Raw genomic sequence first — 6,381 nt, 5'->3', positions numbered from 1 at the left:
CAATTTGCAGCAATATGACCATAACCCATACATTTAAAGCATTTAGTGTTAGATGTTCTAGTGGGAGACTTAGGTCTAGATGTTGATGGCTTAGATTCCTTGGGTTTGAAAGAAGAATCTTTGGAATGATGTTTTGAAAAAGAAGTTTTGTTTCTCCAAGACTTGGAGTAGTATCCATTATTGGAAGCATTTTTAAAAGAGTTTTTCTTAGCAAGTTGGGCTTCCACCTTCATTGCAAGATGAACTAAAGAGCCCAATGATGAATACTCTTGTAACTCAACAATGTCTTGGATATCCTTCCTAAGACCACTCACAAACCTAGCAACCATGGCTTCTTCACTTTCTTCTAATTCAATTTTAAGCACAAGCGTCTCAAGCTCCTTATAATATTCATCCACATTTAGCGTGCCTTGTTGAAACCGTTGGAGTCTCAACATGAGGTCTTTCCTAAAATGTGGGGGCACAAACCTAGCGCGCATATGATCCTTTAAAGAGTTCCAAGAGTCCACGGGAGGACCCTTGTGATAGATAATGTCCTTTACAATTCCATGCCACCATTTCATGGCATAATCACTAAACTCTAGGGTGGCTAGCTTGAGCTTATGCTCATCTTGGATCTCATGGATCTCAAAAATTTGTTCACACTTAGCCTCCCAATCTAAATACACATTTGGATCACTAGAACCATTAAAGCAAGGTAGTTTGACCGAAGGAAGCTTGGACTTTGCATCATGGTAGAAGCCATTGCCGTAGTGAATTCTTTCCCCTTGGTGATGATGTCTTTGTCCATGGACTTGGGGTGGAGGTCTCCTTCTCCTATGCTCATCTTCACGGCCAACATCATTTGAAGAAGCTCTTGAAGATGGTCTATGAGAATGATGTCCATCATGGATAGAAGGAGATGGTCTAGTTTGTTGGACCTCCATCTTTTGCAATTTCTCCTCCAACCTTCTAATTGTTCTTTGAGCTTCATGTAATTCACCAAGAATTGAAGCTTTGGAAGGAGAATTCTGCTTGTAGGATGCATCACTTGAAGATCCAGCCATTTGTAATTAAAAAAAACAGCAAACACACAAAACAGCAAACAAGTTAAAAATTAGCAAAAAAAAACAGTGAGCTTTGCAATTGAAACTGCCGAAGTGAATTTAAGGCTGAAAAAGATATCACTCTCAAAGAAATAATGTTCTTGCTCCAATCTGATCTTGAGGCCTTGGAATCCTCAAATGAAATATGTCAAAGCAAGCACACCAATCTTAAGAGCAAACCACCACAAAACCAAAGAAACAATAAAGACAAACAAGAAAAGGTATAAGCAAGGAAAGGTAATTGCAAAAGGAATACTATATGTAAGACAAACTCAAAGAGTAAGAATGAAAGACAATCAAGAAAATAAAGAACTCAATGAGAAAAGTAGGCACACAAAAGAATACCTAAGGAAAAGCACTAGAGTAGATGAAGAAAACAAAAAATTTAGCTACTGGATTTTTTTTTTTTTTATGCAAACTGTGTTTGATATTCACTGATTTAACTGGAACGTTGTAGAGCGAACTGGATTATGAAATTTATACCACAGAAACTTCAAGATGTTAACTCAAAAATGGCACTGGAATCAATTAAAAACAGTAAGCCAATTGAGAGAAATAAATTTTTTAAAATCACTGCCAGATTACCGTATTTTTTTCGGCAGGAATGTACACTTTTTTTATTTTATTTATCATTTTTTGTGTACTTCATATTTTTGAATGATTCTTTTTTCTATGCTTTTCTAACACTTTGAATATCTCAAATCCAGAATTTCAGAATTTTACAGTACGTAAATCAGTTGAAATAAGGAAAAACAGTAAGCACTCTTTTCAGAAACAGAGGAATCCTAATAGGAATAAAAAAACAGAATGATGAACTAGCAAAGACATAATAGAAAATGATGCATTGGAACTTGTATAGGTCTAGAATACAAGTATGAACTCAATTCTAAAAAGAAAATGCACAAAGGATCAACATCAATTCAGAAAAAATATATGACACTAAAGCAAGAAACAATCAAAACAATAAAAGTACTACTAGAAGTAATGACATATATGGAATAACATGACTAAGACAAAACTTAACATGATTCAAAAATTAAAAGACACAACACAAATTGTAACAAGTGGAAGGAAGCTTAAGGTAAACTCTAGGAAGGATAATGCCATTCCAAAAGAGCAACCATACTCATAAGAATGATGAGTGCCATAAACCTTTCCACAAACACTTGGAGCAAAAGAAAAACAGCAAGAATACTCAATTAAAATTCTAAAACAGAAACTTAAATTGCAAGAAATTAAAAAGAGGTCTTGAAATAAAGTGCACACAACTCAACAATTAAACAAGAATGAACCTAAGACTCATGATACCACATGATGTGATTCCAATAGCCACATAGAACAAGATTCTTGACACTTTGAGGAATCACCTTGAGCTGGAAAATATAGAGGCACTTTCTTAGAAGTTGGATCATGGTTCTAAGTCAAGAACTCACCAATACAAGTACCAATTCCCAAACTCATTTGGATGAACCAAATATTGTCAAATTGAATCAACAAAGGAATTATAAAAGAGAAGACCGAACAAAATTAAACCACAAACAAATGTACCGAACAGAATTTAGAAAACCAAAACATAGGTGCTGGAAAATTAAGGACAGCCGAACCAAAAATGCTCAAGAACACAAGACAACAAGAGTAATTGAAAAAGAAGAAAGGAAGGAGAAGAGAATGCTCATGAAGATGGAAGATAGGTTGGATGATCACGCCACTAGAAGTATGGATGCTCCTAGATGAGTGTGGAAGCCGCCACTTGAGGAAACCATGGTCCTTCAAGATAAGACTAGAGTAGAAGCTCAAAAGCTCTCCAAATGCTCACTCCAATTTTGAGTATAGTTTCTTTAGATAAAATCAAATCTGCATTTTACAAGGAAGGCACCTCTATTTATAGCCTAATGTGCTGAAAAATGAAAGCTAAACAATTCAAAATTCCCTCCAAAAGCCATCTAGAACCGGCGCTAATTGCCTAAGCAAGGAAGGTGTGATCCCTTCCTTCACTTTGGCACCCCCTATTCTACTCCTACACCTATCTACTAATACACCCCCCTAAAGGTCCTATTTAAAACCTAAAAGATGCTATAACAAAAGAGGTTTCTAAGGTTTCCCTCTAAGCACCTTCAACTAAAGACACTACAAAAAGAGAAAATAAATGTCCTCTAGCTCCCAAGGCTTTGAACATGCTTCTTGTAATCCTTTGAGGTGGACTTTGACCTCCATGGGCGTCCTCCATTTGTGCCTCCACCTCTTCTTGAGCTTGATGAGTGGCCTCCATGTTCTCTTGGGCTTGATCTCCATCAGTATATATGCTATTTTTGCGGGTACTGCTTCAGATTCAATCAGATCTAACACAAGCACCAGGGATTTGTCTTCATTAAATAAGGAGATATTGTTGAACCAAGTGTGTTCAAGCTTTGAAGAATCCAAACCCTTTGAAGGATAATGAAAGGCTACATGTGCTTGTTGTTGCTGAGCTGTCTTTTAGATAGGATCTGGGGTAGAATTAATGTATAATCCACTCTTGATTGAATCCAAAGCATAGGCATTCTCAATCCTTTTAAAAGAAAAGTGTTTTTCAAACTAAGTGAAAAACAACCAATTGTTTTGTCGAAACAACCGATTGTTTTATACTTAAGTGTTTTTAGAAAAGGTTGAAAACTGTTTTTATGGTTGAATTGATGTCAAAACCAAAACAACCGATTGATTCGTGGAAACAACCGATTGTTTGTTTCGGGACCATAATAGAAAACTGTTTTGTGCTTTGACTAAGCATTAAATGTTTTTCTAACTGTTTAAGTTCCAGTTTTTAATGCTTTGACCAATCTTTAAATCCAATATATAGTTTGTTAAGATTTGATAACAAACAACATCTTTGAATATATACAGAAAAACATATTTGAGTTTTTCACTGATTTTTTATTAAGAGAAAAAGTTTAGATATCTTAGAGATTGAGTTTGATTAGAGAGTGTGAGATAGGATTTTCTGCTTGTATTGATTTCAGATTCGTTCTGTAACAAGTGTAATCCTTTGTATCTTTTGAAAGAACCTTGTGTGGTTGCTGAGAAGTGTTGTGTGTTCTTGAGGGGATCAAGATCAACATTCTTAGTGTTGTTGTGCTGACCAAGAGAAGTGTGTGTCTTGAGGGGATCAAGGTCACTTCTTTGGTTGTGTTGTAAGTGATCTAGGTTTGATTGCTTAGTGGATTTCCTCAGTGGTTTCTGAGAAGACCGGATGTAGCTCTGGGTTTAGAGTGAACCAGTATAAACCTCTTTGTGCATTCTCTCTATTCTTAATCTCTTTAAATTCAGTTTTTATATTTGTAAACTGGTATAAACAACCGATTGTTTCTGTGAAACAACCGATTGTTTTTCTGGTGCTGTGCTTTGTGCTTTGTGTTTTGAAAAACTGGTTTCTTCATCAAGATATTCTTGAAGTAATTTCATTCAAGGCTTAAAAGTTTTCGAAAACCCTCTTTAAACCATTCACCCCCCCCCCCCCTCTCTAGTTTAAACCTATACATTCTAACATTGCCACCAATCTTCCTCTCCAGGACGTCTCCTGCTGGTTCGGGTCGCCTCTCCCTAGCAATCTCTGCACGGGCGACCCCTTCTTCACTTGGGTCTCGTGTGGTGACCATGAACACCCCTCTCTTTGTCTTGAGGCTATTCTCATAACATCTCTTAGCCTCCTTCTGATCTGACTTGATGGTGATCACCTTTCCTCCCAAGTTAGGCAGCTTCATCTTCATGTGCCTCGTCGATGCCACCGCCCTTAGCCTGTTTAGTCTGGGTCTACCCAACAACATGTTATAGGCTGAGGGGGCGTTAACGACGAGGTAACTTATGTTCTCTGTGCGAGACACGACTCCATCTGTGAAGGTGGTCCTCAGCTCTAGGTGCCCACGCACCTCCACCTGGTCTCTTGCAAAGCCGTACAAACAGCCAGTGTAAGGCCTCAATTGATCAGGGGACAACTGCAACTTGTTGAAGGTCGTCCAGAACATCACATTTGCCGAGCTCCCCTGGTCCACCAGTACACGGTGTACCTTTCTCCCTGCGGTCACTACCCAGATCACCACAGAGTCATTTTCGTGGGGGACGACATCTCGAAGGTCGGCCTTGGTGAAGACAAGGTCAACGTCAAGGGCCTGATCTGCCTCTTGCGCCTCTCCTGACATCACCGCTTGATATGATTCCAATAACAAGATAGCGATGTTTCATAGACATGTTATGGATTCAACTTCAGTTGGAATATGATTAGACACTTTTCTAGAATTTGATCAATGTTCTTTCATTCAAGAACTCACCAAATCATAAACAACAAAGCCAAAACTCATACGGAAACCCATTTCTTGCCAAATGAACCGATTAAAATGAACAAGAAAGCAAAAGAACTGATAAAAACTCTCTAGAAAGCAAATGAACTGAACAAAAGCATAAAAGGAAGCTAATGAACCAATTAAAATAGTCAAGAAATGAAATGAACCGAACAAAACAGGATAGGAATCAAATGAACCGAACAGAAGTGCAAGAAAAAGCAAATGAACCGATTACAAAGATTAGAAAAGCCTAAGACATGTTTTTAGAGTTTATTTGTGAATGGAAATGGATGAATAAGATAGAAAGGAGAAGAGAACTTATGTGGTTGGAGTCCTTGGAGAGGAACACGCCACTTGAAGGATGCAAAGCTTCAAGATGAGTGTAGATGCCGCCACTTGAGGTTCCAAGATTGCTCTCAAGATAACACTAGAATAAGAGAAGACACAAGTCTCTCAATCACTCACCAATTTGGGAGAATTTCTGTACTCAAAATATCAAATCTGTATTTAGAAGGACTCAAGCCCTCCTTATATAGGAGAAGGACCGGTCATGTAAGTACAAGAAGCTTACAAAAGAAGCTAACTCAAGTTCCCTTGTAACTCTCCCACTTCTAGCGCCTAAAGTGAAGGAGGAGGGGATATCTACTAGAATGTTCTAAAGTTAATATCTAAAGATGTTTTACATAAGAGGTATCTTTAGGTTTCCCTCTTAGCACCTTCCTAAACACTATATTTAAGCATTTTAAAGTTTATACAAAAGATACTACAAAAAGAGAAAACATCTGACCACTACTTCCTAATTCCTTAAATTTGCTCCTTGTAATCCTTTGAGGTAAAAATGATGATGAGCTAATAATCTTTTGAGCATCTTCATCTTCGTCTTCTTTCTCTTCTTGATCTTGATCTCCATCATACTCCTCGAGTAGGAGAGTGTTCGACCCGAATTCTGGAGACCTACAAAAAAAGGAGTTAGATCACTGATA

This window comes from Phaseolus vulgaris, chromosome 8 (genome assembly GCF_051622355.1).
Source record: "Phaseolus vulgaris cultivar YP4 chromosome 8, ASM5162235v1, whole genome shotgun sequence".
NCBI lineage: Eukaryota > Viridiplantae > Streptophyta > Magnoliopsida > Fabales > Fabaceae > Phaseolus > Phaseolus vulgaris.
The sequence above is the reverse complement of the archived record's forward strand: the minus strand, read 5'-3'. Positions refer to the sequence as shown.